The sequence below is a fragment of the Molothrus aeneus genome, chromosome 27 (genome assembly GCF_037042795.1).
Source record: "Molothrus aeneus isolate 106 chromosome 27, BPBGC_Maene_1.0, whole genome shotgun sequence".
Classification (NCBI taxonomy): Eukaryota; Metazoa; Chordata; class Aves; order Passeriformes; family Icteridae; genus Molothrus; species Molothrus aeneus.
The window spans coordinates 1,586,483-1,600,815 of NC_089672.1; the positions used below are offsets into that span (position 1 = coordinate 1,586,483).

Below are 14,333 nucleotides of genomic sequence, written 5' to 3' on the forward strand. Positions count from 1 at the left end.
ATCCCATCCAGCCCTGCCCTCTGGCACTGGGAGCCATTGCCTGGCTCCTGTCCCTGCAGGCCTTGTCCCCAGTCCCTCTGCAGCTCTCCTGGAGCCCCTTCAGGCCCTGCCAGGGGCTCTGGGGTGTCCCTGGAGCTTCTCTTGTCCAGGTGAGCACCCCCAGCTGTGCCAGGCTGGCTCCAGAGCAGAGGGGCTCCAGCCCTTGCAGCATCTCCGTGGACTCATTCCCACAGGTCTGTGTTTTTCCTGTGTGGGGGCCCTAGAGTTGGACATAATTCCAGGTGGGAATATGGAAATCACCATATTGTGCTGTCACACCCCAGTTCCACTCCATGGCAGATATTTAATCCTAGAAGAGCCATGTCCCTCACAGCTGTTGATGTGCCATCTGCTGATCTCAGTGTCTTGCCTGTCTCCAAAGCCCCGTGCCAGGCTCCCCCTGCCTGGCCCTCACCATCCTCCTCTCTCTGACAGTGCTTCCCTACAGCTGCTGCTGTGCCCTGATGTGTTGAGCATGAGGATGAATTGGATTTCCCTCAAATTCTTGCTCCAGGGCCTCAAAATCTGAGCATGAGGCACATTTTAAGCTCCAGCTGTTGCTCAAGCAGGACCTTGGCCCTTGGAATGAGGGGATTTTTTTTTTTTTTTCTGCAGGAGGACCAGGCAGGGTTTGTCAGGAATGGGGGTGCAGCCAAGCTCAGTCCCCCACCCTGAGGAGCTCCCAAAAAGCTGTGGATTGCTCCATCAGGGTGTGAGGGGCACTGGGAGGGCCTGGCTTTCCCTTTTCTCTGGTTCTTGCTGTGTTTCTGTCCCTTTGCAGTTCCAGCTGGGAAGGTGCTGCCACCCACCCTGGAGCAGCTCATTCCTCATTTTCCTGTGCAGTCCCAGTGCTCCCTTTGTGTTGTCTGCTTGTGAATGAGCCCAAACTGTCTGATGCCCACAGGAGAGGGCCAGGGCTCCTGGCTGGATGATTTCCCAACAGAAATTCCCTGGATTTTCCTGCTCCCTGTGCTGGTTCTGTGGCATGAGCTGCTCTTGTCTCTGCAGGCCTTTGGCACACCGTGTGCTCATCGCTGGAGATCTGCCTTGAAATAAAATCCAAACTCTTTTCTTCCCCCCTCTCCTGCTCCAGAGGGTGGTTCAATTCTCCAGCCAAATGCCTGAAGCAACTTGTGAGTTCTCAAAGTGTGTGAAATCACCACAAAATTGCAGAGTTGGGGGGTGAGATGGGGCAGATAGGAAAGGGAGGATTCCAGAGGGGTTTTACCCTCTCCAGGGGTGATTTTATCCTCCTCAGGGGTGATTTTATCCTCCTCAGGGGTGATTTTATCCTCTCCAGAGGTGATTTTATCCTCTCTAGGGGTGATTTTATCCTCTCCAGAGGTGATTTTATCCTCCTCAGGGGTGATTTATCCTCTCCAGGAGTGATTTTATCCTCTCCAGAGGTGATTTTATCCTCCTCAGGGGTGATTTTATCCTCTCCAGAGGTGATTTTATCCTCCTCAGGGGTGATTTTATCCTCTCCATAGGTGATTTTATACTCTCTAGGGGTGATTTTATCCTCCTCAGGGGTGATTTTATCCTCTCCAGAGGTGATTTTATCCTCCTCAGGGGTGATTTTATCCTCCTCAGGGGTGATTTTATCCTCTCCAGGGGTGATTTTATCCTCCTCAGGGGTGATTTTATCATCTCTAGGGGTGATTTTATCCTCCTCAGGGGTGATTTTATCCTCTCCAGAGGTGATTTTATCCTCCTCAGGGGTGATTTTACCCTCTCCAGAGGTGATTTTATCCTCTCCAAAGGTGATTTTATCCTCTCCAGGGGTGATTTTATCCTCTCCAGGGGTGATTTTATCCTCTCTAGGGGTGATTTTATCCTCTCCAGGGGCAGGACATGTGTCACAGCATCTCAGCACCCTCCTGAGCCAGGCCACAACACAGGAACAGGATGGGAGCAGCTGGAATTCAAGCATTCAGAATTTTCCTGATGCTCTAAAATCAGCTTTTTTTTTTTTTTTTTTTTGTAGGAGCAAACACCTACAGGGAAAAGTCCTCCAGCCAAATGTTGTGGGGAGAGCTTTTCCCTGGAACATTTCTGTGACAGGAAGGAGAAAGAACCAACTCAAGCAGTTGGAAATGCTGAAATGGGTACTTGGGGTGATGCTGTCCCCCAAACCCACACAAATTCATTTACCCATTGCCTGAAAATAATTTTGGGGTGCATCTGCTCCATGCTGTGATGAAGATATGACCAGAAGGGTAATGCAGGGGTGTCCCCTCCCTCCAGCCTTACCCTGAAAGCCTCAAACTTGGGGGTTGAGAAGGAAATGATCCTCTGGCTGTGCCCTCCTTTGCTGAGGGGACACTGGGATGGAGTGTTTGTCCCCAGGTGAGCAATCAGAAGAAAATGAAAGGCTTCAGGAGATGGCAGTGGGGTCTGTGTCCCTGGTCAGGACACCTCACAGCAGGTGATCTCCAAAAACCCCCTAAAAATTAAGGAAATCTCCAATTAGCAAACCAAAATTACACTAAATTAGTATTTCTGCCCAGTTCAAACTAAAACCACCACACTGTCCCAGCAGATCCCAGTCCTGGAGCTCTGTTCCCTGCAAGGCAGTGCCTCTGTTTCCCTCAGAGTGACTTTGCTCAGGGCTGATGTCCCCCAAAATGTGACAGTGCTGTAAAATGCCACCCTGAGTTCCCTCTGTCCCCACGGGCTGGGTGCCACAGCTGTGCCCCCCCTGCACAGCCCCAGTCCCTGTCCCGAGGCTGCCCCACAGGGCCTGGAGTGGAGATGGATGTGGGGATGAGGGAACTGTGCCCCAAAAAGGGGCTGGACCCCAGAATGGGGCTGTACCCCCAAACAAGGGCTTTATCCTAAAACAAGGCTGTACCCCAAAACAGGGCTGTGCCCCAAAAAAGGGGCTGGATCCCAGAAGAGGATCTGTATCCAAACACAGGGGCTGTACCCCAAAACAAGGGCTTTATCCCAAAACAGGGGCTTTACCCCAAAACAGGAGCTTTACGTCAATACAGGGGCTGTACCCCAAAACATGGCTTTACCCCAAAACAAAGGCTGTACCTCAAAACAGGGCTTTACTCCAAAACAGAAGCTTTACCCCAAAATAGGGATGTACCTTAAAACAGGGGTTGTACCGCAAACCAGGAGCTGTACCACAAAACAGGGGCTTTACCCCAAAACAGGGGCTGTACCCCAAAACAGGGATGTACCTTAAAACAGGAGCTGTACCCCAAATCAGGGTTTTACCCCAAAAAGGGGCTGTACCCCAAAACAGAAGCTTTACCCCAAAACGGGGGCTGTACCCCAAAAAGGGGCTGTACTCCGTTTCGGGGCTCTCTCACGTATTAGGGCCTGTCCCCTGTAACTGGGTCTATACCCCCCCATGCCATTCCCTGCAACAGGCCCGTGCCCCACCTGCCCGGTGGCATCCATATCGCGACAGCATCGCGATAACCCACACCGGAGCCACATCCAGCAGTGGGGCCGGACCCTACAGGGCCCACTACAGCTCGGTGTGCTCCCCGTGTGAGAGCCGCTCCCTCCGGCCCCGCAGGGCGCTGAGGCAGCGCGGGCCCTATCGCGACAGCGGCGCCTGTCCCGACAGCGGCGCCAGGCAGCGCGGGGTTAACCGGAGCTGCCGTAAAGCGCGCGGCGCTGCCGCAAAGCCGCCGCCTGCCGGCCGCTATTCCCGAACGCGCCCTACGCCAGCGCCGCTGCGCCGCCACCCTCGCGCCCGCTGCGCTTGCGCTGCGCTCCGCCCCGCCGCCCGTATTCACGAAGCGCGGTTGCGCCGCTGGCGTGCGGGCGCGCGCGGGCGCGGCGCGGCTCGTACGCCGTTGGCGCAGCGCGGGCCGTACGCCGTTGGCGCAGCGGCGGAGGGGAGGCGAGCGGGGCCGGGCCGGGGGCGCCGCCATGGGGGAGCGGCCGCGGGGCAGCGGCGCCGCCGCCCGGCGCTGAGGGACCGCCGAGGTAACACCGGGGGAGCACCGGCGGACGGTGGGGGCCCTGCGGCCTCGGCTCCGCTCGGCCGGCACCGGGGAGGGGCGGCCGGGCCGGGCGGCGCCGCGGGCGGGGGCGGCGGGGACGGGGCGGTGGCGGGGGGGGTTGAGCGGCGGGAGGGGCCCGGAGAGGGGAAGGGGCTCTGGGGGTCGCGGGGGTGCCGGGGGAGGCCCCAGCTCGGCCTGGGGAGGTCGCCGGGCGCTGGGGCTGAGGGGGGTTCGGTCTGGCCCGGGGGACAGTGGGGGGCTGTGGGGGTCACGTTGGGATCGGGGGCTGGGGGAGGCTTTGGGGTCGCGTTGGGGTCAGGCCGGACCGGGGTCTGAGGGCCCAGGGCCGCCTCGCCCCGTCCCTCCCGGCCGTGCCGGTTTTGTGGCCCCGGGGAAGGGCTGCGAGCCCCCGGTGCCCCCGAGGCCGGGCGGGCGGCGGGGATGGGGTCGGATGGGCCCCGCCGCGTCCCCGCAGCCTGCCCCAGCCTCGCAGCGTGTTGGCTCCTTTGTATGTGGCTTTCCTCTCTCCAGAGAGGTTGGGAAGTGTTTATTTGGGGAAAGGACCGTGCTGAAGCTGGTATTTAAAACGGCTTTTTTTTCTTCAGCGAAGCGGGTGAGGATGAATGCGAGAAAAGGGAAAAGTGCCCTCCCCCTCCTGCCCCCAGCAGACAGGAGCCGACTTGAGCTGTTCCGAGGTTTGCAAATGAGGAGCGGCTCTGCCGGGAGGCCCGTGGCTCCTGTCGCTGGCTGGCAGGAGGGAGCTGAGCCAGGGAGCTGCCTCTGCATCTCGGGGAGCAAACAACGGGAAGTTGTGGGGATGGTCAGGAAGGTGCCTTTTCTTTTGTGCGCTCGGCAGCGTGAAGACATGCTGTGTTTGGTGTATTTTAAAGTTAAAAAGCAAAGTTTCACAAACCCCTTTTGATTTGCCGTGATATCAGTCTGTTCCAAACAGTTCAAGTTAGCCTGGACCCGGGTTGAAAGGTGCGTAAAACCTTTGGAAGTTGCCTCCTTAACTAATCTCTTTGTTTTCCTTCCACACAACAAGTGGTTGGAGGTGTGGAAGTGAGTGCTGAGGGGTGTGTGAGTTCACCTGCCAGCCAGGCTGCCCTGTCAGGCTGCCACACACTGTGTGCCCCCATCTCCCCACGGCCAGCACACAGGTTTAAAAACTGGGCCTTATGTAACAGATTGGAGCAAACGTTTGGTGTTTGCCAGTGGTCTGACAAAGAATTGCTGCAAATTAGGGCAGGAGGCCTCCATGGGGAGCCTTTGCCGTGGCAGGATAGGCTTGGCTGCTGTGAGGAACTTGCCAAAGATTTGTTGGTTTTGTTTTAATTTGGTACGTTGCAGATAGGGACGTTGTTTGGTCAGTGTTTTATCACTCCTGAGCAGCTTTGGGGTGCTGGGAGGGTTGTGGTGCTGACTGGTCCAACACCAGCATGCTCAGGTCTGTGGGAATGTGAGATCTGGGGGGGGCTCAGATCCCTGAGCATGGAGAGGTGGTTTAGGAGTTTGATCTCCTCTGTGAGGCCTTATAAATCACTTTAAAATCACTTGTGTTGCTCCTTTGCCAGAGCAGCAGCTGCTCTGCTTTGCCCCTGCATCCACGGGGTGCAGCTGGTGTGGTTTGCAGGGCAGAGCTGGTGTCCAGCAGCTTTCCTGGGCACTCTGGATGGAGCTGGGTGCAGGATGGAGCTGGGTGCAGGATGGAGCTGTGTGCTCCGTGTCCAGCAGCTTCCCTGGATGGAGCTGTGAGCTCTGCCCTTGCTCTGGGTGCAGCTCCTGGCCCTGGTGGCTCAGCAGGTTCCCGGTGCTGCTCTCAGGAGCAGCCTCACCGTGCCCCTCGTTTTGTATTCCGTGTCAGAGCTCCTGTGCAGCCCGGCTGTTGTCAAAACTGTTCATACGGGAGTGACTCAGCGGATCAATGGGAATGACATGAGGGTTGTGCTCGTGGACAATCAGTGTTTCCTCCCCCCCTCCAGCCCCTCTGGGCTGGAAGACACAACAGTGTCTGAGAGCAGCTGCCAATAAACGTCTCTGCTGGACTGGGGCCTGGCTGCGCTCTGGGGCTGTCTCCCCCTGCCCACCCCTGTCCCCGTTGTTTTCCTGGCTAGGAGGAGCTGGGATGGGCTGTGCTGGAGCAGCACTCCTGTACTTGGCTGTGCCTCCAGGTGTGTGCCTGGCCCTTGATCCAGGGTGGGTAGGAAGCTGTTTATCTCTGCCTTCAGACAGGAACTGCAGCTCCACAGGCACTGAAGGCCTGGTGGGAGGGCTGAGGGAAGCCTCGGGTGAGCAGCAGCCCCTGATGTGCTGTTGTGGGGTGAGCAGGAGAGCTGCAGCCCCTGGGCTGGGGAGGAGACCCTCCCCTGGCTCTGCAGGGCCCGGCACTGTGGGGTTTGGTAGCAGAGGGCAGTGGCCTGGTTTGCCCTGTGCTGCTCCTGGGACTTCCCACTGCAGTTTGAGGAGTCAGACCCTCTTCCCTTGTAGTGCTGCTGAGCAGGGACAGACTTGGGTGCCAGCACAGGAGCTTCCTTCGTGTGTTTGCCACAGCTTTTTGCTGAGAGCCTGTGGGAACAGCTCTGCCCACAGCCCTGTAATTGGGCTGTGACTGGGCAGACGTGGCTCCTTGTGGGTGCGCTGAGAAGCTGTGAACTTGAGCCTCCTTCCTTGGCCCAGACATGGTGTGACCAGGAGCCTGCTTCTGTCCAGCTGTACCTGTGAGTTGGGGGGGAGAGCAGGTCCCAGCAGCTCTGGGGTTCTGCAGGAGAACAAGTCATCTTCCTGTTAGAAAAGCTGTGTGAATAGTTTTGGGGTTTCGTGAGAGGCTGTTTCTACTTCCTGCTGGCAGTTGCTGTCTCTGGTAGATTCATTGCTATAGAGAAGCAGCAGCTTTGGTTGTGAGGGAGGTAAAAAGATGATTTTCTGCTGGGGTAGCTGAGTGTGGAGCTTCAGGGTCCTCTGTCAGACTCCCTGATTCACACCAGCTGCCCTCCTCCTCCTGGAGAATTCTAAATTCCTGCCCAGGCTGTAGCCCTGCAGCCCTTCCTGTGGGCAGCCCCTCCCTTGCATGTTACATTGATGCATTATTTCTAATAACTGGCTTGGAAAAAGCAGCCTGTGCATCAGGAACTGGCGTGACAGGACAAGGAGGAATGGCTTCCCCTGACAGAGGGCAGGGTTAGATGGATATTGGGAAGAAATTCCTGGTTGTGGCAGTGGTGAGGCCCTGGCACAGGTTACCCAGAGCCGCTGTGGCTGCCCTGACCCTGGAAGTTCCAAGGCCAGGTTGGATCAAAGGAGCACCCTGGAGTAGTGCAAAGCATCCCTGCCCATGGCAGGGGGTGGAACTGGATGAGCTCTAGGTTCCCTTCCAACCCAAACCATTCTGTGATTCCATTCTGAAGTGTTCCAGCACACCCCTGCCTTGTCTGTCCCACCCTGTCAGGTTCCTGGGTGACACCTGTGGTGCTCAGAGCTGTGACCCCCCACTCACAGCCCCAGCCCGGTGGGGGCAGGAGGGAGATGGTGCAGTGGCTGTAAAACCACAGGACTTCTCTCTGCCTTCCACTTGCTGCCTTCAGAGCGTGCAGAGACAGATCAGGACCCACCATCAGCCTGTGTGGTGTAGGAAATGGCTCTTCAGGTAAGCTGAAACTTCTAGGTAAGGCTTTGCAGGGTGTTTCAAAATGCTACAGGCAGCAGGAAGTCTCTGGTTTCATCGACCGCCCACAGTAAGGAGGGTTTGCTCCTGCAGTAGAGGAATTCAATTAGTTCTGTAAAGACTTTAAATTGGCTTCTTTGGCTCCAGTGAGATGGTGGATAGAAGTTCTGTGTCTCCAGGAGGATCTCCCAGTGCTATGGAGGCTGTGTTCTGCTGGGAGCTTGGTGGCAGTGGCCTTTCCAAGCACTGCCCTTCTGTCACCTGCTTTCCCCACTGCATAGGGCCCCTGGCACTTGAAACAGCAGAATCCTCCTGACTCGTGGGAAACACAGCTCTTGAGGCCTTGTGGTGACAGTGAAACCAGGTGCTCTCACAGTCCTGTCTGTGAAAGGCTTGCACTGAGATGGTGACAGGGGGGAAGCCCAAAGTCCTGCCCGGCGAGGTCCAGCTGAGCTGACCCCAGGCTGGGGCAGGGTCCCAGTGCCACAGGCAGCACAGACACATCCCCTGGTGCCTGGGACTGCTCTGAATGGGAGCTGGGCAGTGCTGTGGTGTTCAGTGTCTGCAGGGCAGTGGTGGCAATAAGTTGGATGTGAGAGCAGGATTTGGGATGAGGCACGAAAGGCACTGTTGCCTTGGAAATAAGGTGCTGTTGGCCTCCCAGGGTGCTGGATTCTGGAGGAAAGGAGCATTAATTTTTGAGTCATTCATTTTTACATGTCCACCAAGCAAAGAATGTCCTGTAGCCCTTTGTTACTTAATGTTATGTAATGCTTTTTAATGAGGCAAGCCTGGCCTTTGCTTTCCCAGTGGTGAATGAGACAGTTGGCAGGTGATGCACGGGCTTTGTCACCCTGAGAGGGATGTTCTTAAGTTAATAAACAGGGTTAAGGTTGAGCTTGAACTTGGATTTTGTGCAGCTTTCCTTTGGAGGAGCTTTGCAGCCCTGCAGCTGAGCAGTTGGTGCAGCAGGAGCAGTGCTGGGAGGGGTGTGGGGGTTCCCTGGGAGCACAGCCAAGTCTCTGGGGGTTTATTCCTCTTCCCAGGCTGGGGGCTGCAGAGTCTTGCTAAGAGGGGCTGCTTGGGTGTGGGTGGCTGAACGATGGGCTCAAAAAGGTCAGTGGAAATCTAATTTAAACCCGAACAGAGCTGTGTTTGTGCTACAAAAGCTCCATTCTTGCAGACTCTGCCCTTGCCCAATGTTTTCAGGTAAAAAAATCTTTCTGCTTTTGAGGTAGCACCGAGGTACAAACAACAAAGCAAAAAACCCTTTTCTCTTATCCTTTTTTTAGCAGGGACTGTTGGCAATGATGAAGTTTATACTCTGCTTGGTTTCCCTGGTTTGATGTGGGGAGAGGATGGTGCTTTCCAGCAACTTCTGTGCTGTGTGTGTGGGCGAGGGGCAAGCTGAGGCTTTTCTGGAATCCCCTCGCCCCCAGCTCTGCCGATTCCTCTCATCCCAAGGCAATGCTGCTTTGAGTCAGTCTGGCTTTGGTGGTGCCCAGCACAGGGAATGTTCAGGAAGGACTCAGGTGCTGGGAGCGGAGGTGGGGTCCCTGTGCTGGAAGGGGCTGCTCAAAGCCAGGAGCTGAAGAGCTGCACTTGGCTCTGGGAGGGCAGGGTCAGTGTGCTGGGGGATGAGGAGGTGTTGGTGCTCACAGGTACAGGCTGGTCTCTGCCTTGAGCCTTGGGAATTCCTGCTCAAACTTGCTGGAGCTCGTCCCTCCATGGGCTTTGGTGGCTGGGGAGGGAATAGGAAGTGCTCAGAGCTTTAACATTTCCTCCAGGGTGACTCGCAGCTGGTTTTAAACCCACGCTGTTTTCAGAGGGGTGTCTGTCTCATCAGGAGATCTCCCTGAGAGGTTGTCAGAACCCCCAGCAGATTCCCCAGCTTGAAGTGCCATCATAAGTGTCTTGGGAAGGAATTAGAGAGGAATTCCAGCATAGCAGACCATCAGAGCTCTCCATCTCCCACAGCCATGGGGATGTTGCCAGGAGCAGCTCTCCACTGCTCAGTCCCTCTCCTGCCTCCCAGGCCTGCTCAGAGCAGGCAGAGCTGGGCAAGAGCTCCTGGGCTTACAGGGTCCAAAGGAGAGGGAAGCTCATTTAACACCCCTCATGCTGAATTTAGCAGGATATAGAGCAAACCCTGTGAGTGTGAGTGAGTGTGTACCACATCTGTGCCGTGTAACCTTTCTCAGGGTAACTGTTGAGGTGTTTTCTGGAGAAGCAGTGGGCAGAGCCCTGGTGTTGGAGCAGATTCTGGTTTGGGGTGGTTTTGGCAGGGGCTCTCTGCGACCTGCCTGGACTGAGGCTGATGGAGCAGCCCCTCCATTCAGGCTTGGATCATCAGCAGAATCTGGACATCACAGGGCTGCTCTGGGATGCAACAAACCTGGTTCTGCAGGGCTCAGCTCTGCTCCCCTGATCCGTGTGGGAAGTGCCCATGACATCCCAGGACCTGAGTGCTGCCAGGCTTCAGGTGTACTGACCTCAGTGCAGGTTTCTTTTTCCTCCTCACCCTTCCCTCTCCCTTCTACTGTGCTGCCATGTCTCTGACTGCTCTGCTGCCTTGCTGGGATGTTTTCTTACAAGAGCCAGCACGTCTGTCAGGGGCTGGGCTGCCTGCAGAGCAGGAACAGCCTGGAGCATCCTCTGCACTGAGGAGCTGGGCATGGCTGGATGGAGAGGTGGGCAGCCACAGGCAGGCAGCACAAGGTGTGCAAATGCCCTGGGTGGCACCCATGGTTCCCAGCAGGTCTTCTCCAGTGTCTCTCTGAGGATATAAAATCACAGACCTGGAGATGAGACTCAGACTGCTCCTGTGCTCGGTGCAGAGGATGCACTGCAGCAGCCTTGGCTGGGTGACAGCAGACACCCGAGGTGTGAGAAAGCACGAGCAGGGACAGTTCCCACTGCTGGTTGTGGTCCTGGCAGGGCACTTGCAGAGCCTGAAATCTGACTTCTCCCAGGAGAAGAGTGTAACGCTCAGTGCTTTGCTCCTATTTTTGTTCAGAGCCAGAAATCAAAGTCCAGAGCGGTGCTTCTCCAGCCAGAATCATTGAAAGGCACTTGTTGTTGTTTTAGGGCCAATATTTAACTTGTGCCTTCCATGAGGAATGCCTGTTAGACTCCAAATATTTGCCTTAAGGAAGAAGTTTGAGAGAAGAATGTCCAGAGCTGGCGGGGGAGCAGGAGGGGTTCAGGAAATGAGTTGAAGTCTGTGCATGTCCAGGTGTGTGTGGCACAGCCTGTGTTCCCTCTCCAGGGCCCTGGCAGGTAGGAGGCAGCTCTGGCTGAGCCGCGGTGTGGAATGGCTGGGAGGAAATGTTTGTGTGCTCCAGCGCTGGAGCACAGGGCGTGTCTGCTCCCTCAGCCCCAGTCCTGTGCTGCCAAGGGGATTTAAAGGCACAGGCTGGGAGCTGCTCTCCAGCTGGGGCTGCTGTGGGCAGCCAGGCTGAACTTCCTGATAAAAGCAGCTTATCAGCAAAGAAATGCCTTGCTGCTTTTGCTTTCGCTGTGGTCTGTGGTGACCAGGTTCATTAGCTGTGAAATCCTCTGCAGTGGATCCTAATGGCAGGATTTCCCATTCCCTGGGCTGGTTGATGAGGTGCTCATGGCTTCTCCTCACCTTTCTGTGTGATCCTTCACCCTTCTGTGTGATCCTTCTCACAGGGTGCCCCAAAAAATTAAGTAAAGCCAGCTGCTGGTTCAGTGCTGAGCTTGTCCCACGTTTCTCCCAGGGCTGTGTGCTGGTGGATGTCAGAATTCAGGTCAGGGTTTGGTGGCACCTCAGGCTGCACGGGCTGGTTGTGGTGTGTGAGGACACAGGGACTGACAGGAGCCTGATCCCCTTCCCAGCCCCTCTCTGCACACAGGGCAGGTGAGGAATTCTGGGTCTGCCTGGGAAGTCTGGGCTTCCTTAGCTCCTGTGCCCTGACTTGTCATGCTCTGTGCTGTTGATTGGATGGTTTTGGCTGGGCTTGACTGTTTTACGCCTGGATACAGGGAAAACATGTTTCCTCTTGAAGCAAAACCAAAGGCATGTGAGGCTGCTTGTGAGGGGAAGGCTTTGCCTGAGCTCCTCTGGCCAGAGCTCAGCACAGCTCTGAAAGGTTGGGAACTGCTTTGTGCTAGTGTGGCAAAAAGCTTGCAAGCAACCCTTGGGCCCAGCCTGAAGCTGAGCCAAGCCTAGCCAGAGCATGGCTGTGGCTCTTAGTCCCAGCTTTGGTGCTGGGGAAACAAAAAGGAGTGAGAGCCCCATCCAGCTCGGAGGAGAGTGGGATGTTGGGCAGCTGTGGCAAGTCTTGGTCTCTTTCCATAATGAGAGTTGATGGGTTTAGGCCCACAAATTGGCTGCCTAATGAATGAGGGAGCCAGGGGAGCTGTATCCTGTCTGCAGGGGTTGAAAGAGGTGATGTAGACTAGAAACATGAGTAATTAACTGCAAAAAAAAAAAAAAAAAAAGGAGAATTTGGGGTTTTGGATGGAAGTGTGTACTAAAGAAGGGTGAACGTGTGTTGGCTGGGATTTCTGGGACAAACCAGAGAAGTGAGAGCCCAGAAACGAGGGAGAAAGGACAGTCTGTTCGTGCAAATAATGTTTCAGGTATTAATAGCAGCAAGATGAAATGGGTCCTCCTGGGGGTGTATCCTACATGTTCCTTCATGGGAATGATCCCTCTGATTCTATAAATCAAACCCTTTGTGTAGGGTTAAAAGAAGCAGGTAAGGGGAAGGGAGGAACCAGCAAGACTGCACTGGATGTAGCTGAGAATCTTTGGGATGAACCCCTTGAAAGATTCCCAGTGCACAGCAGCACCTCTCCAGCTGTAGTCAGTCCTGTGCTCTTCCTGTGTCAGTCTTGGCCTCCTCATCCCCTGCAGAAACACAATGGGGGATGAGGGAAGGTGAGAAAAAACCCTTTGGAAATTGCCTTTCTGATGTGGAAGTTGGTGCAAACCAGACCAAATCCTTAATCCACAAAGCTGGCCCAATGCTTAATAAAGGGTTGTGAGGCTGATGTTCTGAGGGATGGAGGAGTGAAAAGATCCTGCACAGCTTGTGGTGTGACCAGCAGTGGGATGTAGGTCTCTGGTCCCTCTGTTTTGAAACTTATCCCTCCCTGCAAGGCAACAGACTGGGGTGCTTGCTGGGCCTTAGGAATTTGTCCCAGTTAGTCTCCAGTTAGTTGTGAATCACTGTTCTCTATCCTCTTTTTTCTCTGAGATCACAGATGCTTCCATGCCCATCTGTGAAATAAGCAGGTCACTGCCATACCTTTGAGAGGCTGCAGGGAAAGCTGTAATGGACTGAGCTGCTGATGGTCCTGTAGTAGAGGGGGTGGGAAGATGGACGCCTCATGGATCACTCACTGCTTCCCTCACGATGCTGCTGGCTCTTGCAGGGAAGCTGATGGATGTTGTCATGCCACAGAGCATCCCTCTGCCCCAGTTATTCTGCAGGAAACATTAATTACATGGTGCTGCTCTTTCCTCCTCATGGTCTGGGCTGTGGGTCCTGCCTGTGGCCCTGGAGTGCTGTCCCTGCTGGGGAGGAGCTGGGAGTCAGGGCAGCAGCCAGTCAGCTCCTGCTCCTCTGCAACAGGGAAGTGCTTTTGGTGTCAGAGCACACAGAATTTGACAGTTCTTTGGGGAGAAGTTTCCCAGTTTGCCCCACTGGATGCTTACCCTTCCCTCCCCTCTTGTCCCCCCAGATCTGTGTGGTTTGGCAGTCATTTGAGGGGAAATATATGGGGCTTGGAGCAGCCTTGGGAAGAAAGCAGAGGGAAAAATGTGGGACAGCTCAGCTTGGCAGAGCTGCAGCTCTGCCACCCAGAAATGGAAACAACCCTTGTCACCAGTGGGAATGACATCCCTTCCTCCCACCCTGCTCTGGGATCTCCAGGACAAGGGACCTGCTCTGGAGCTGGGACAGAGCTGAGCTGGTGGTGCTCCCCCTTTCTCTGTGACCTCAGGAGAGGTGGGGAAATAGTGATTAACTGTAGTTTGGTGATTGAAAGGATAACTGGATCCAGGCACCCCTTTTTCTCCCTTGCCTTGCTTTGCAAAAGGCCACCCCAGATCTGCCAGTGCAGCTGCTTCCTAACCTGGTTCTGTCAAGAGGATATGGGTTAAGGGAAAAAAAAATCCTACAATTAAAAGTGTTTCTGCCAACCCAGATCCTGCTGACAGAAAAGGGGTTGGGAGTGCTACACATGACAGGAGGCCAAGCAGATCTGTGCAGAGTGACAGTCCCCAGATGGCTGAGGAGCAGGGAACCCTGCTGGCACACACAGCTCAGGCCTTTGGCAGCCAGGCTGGAATTGTTCCGAATCTGCTGAGTTGGGCTCTTTGTGGGTCTCTTTCCCCCTTTAAACTGTAGCTGGGGGTGTGCATGGCTCATTAAAAACACCTTCCAGAATACTCAACTTGCCCCTTGCCCCCATTCCTCGTGGGATGAGTATCCCACATCTTGGAGGTGGGAGGTGAAACTGTGGTTTTCATTCCTCCAGTGCTGCGTGTTGTCTCTGCCTCTTCCTCCCCTGGTCCCAGGCAGGGCTGGGAAGGAGCCTTGCTGCTTGAGGTGCTGTGTCACAGCTCTTGCCCATGGGAGTGATCACAGAATCCCAGAATCATTTAGGCTGGAAAAGACCCCAAAAATGGA

General features: G+C 55.3%; 1 protein-coding gene across 2 annotated transcripts in view; it reads left to right on the forward strand.

The window, feature by feature from the left end:
- The first annotated feature begins 3,898 nt into the window (after window positions 1-3,898).
- Window positions 3,899-14,333, forward strand: part of CSNK1G2 (casein kinase 1 gamma 2) — a 43,858-nt gene continuing 33,423 nt past the window's right edge. For both annotated transcript variants that reach the window (XM_066566142.1, XM_066566143.1), the window contains exon 1: window positions 3,899-3,990. The gene's annotated coding sequence lies outside the window, so the exon portion shown is untranslated. The remainder of the gene's footprint in view (window positions 3,991-14,333) is intronic.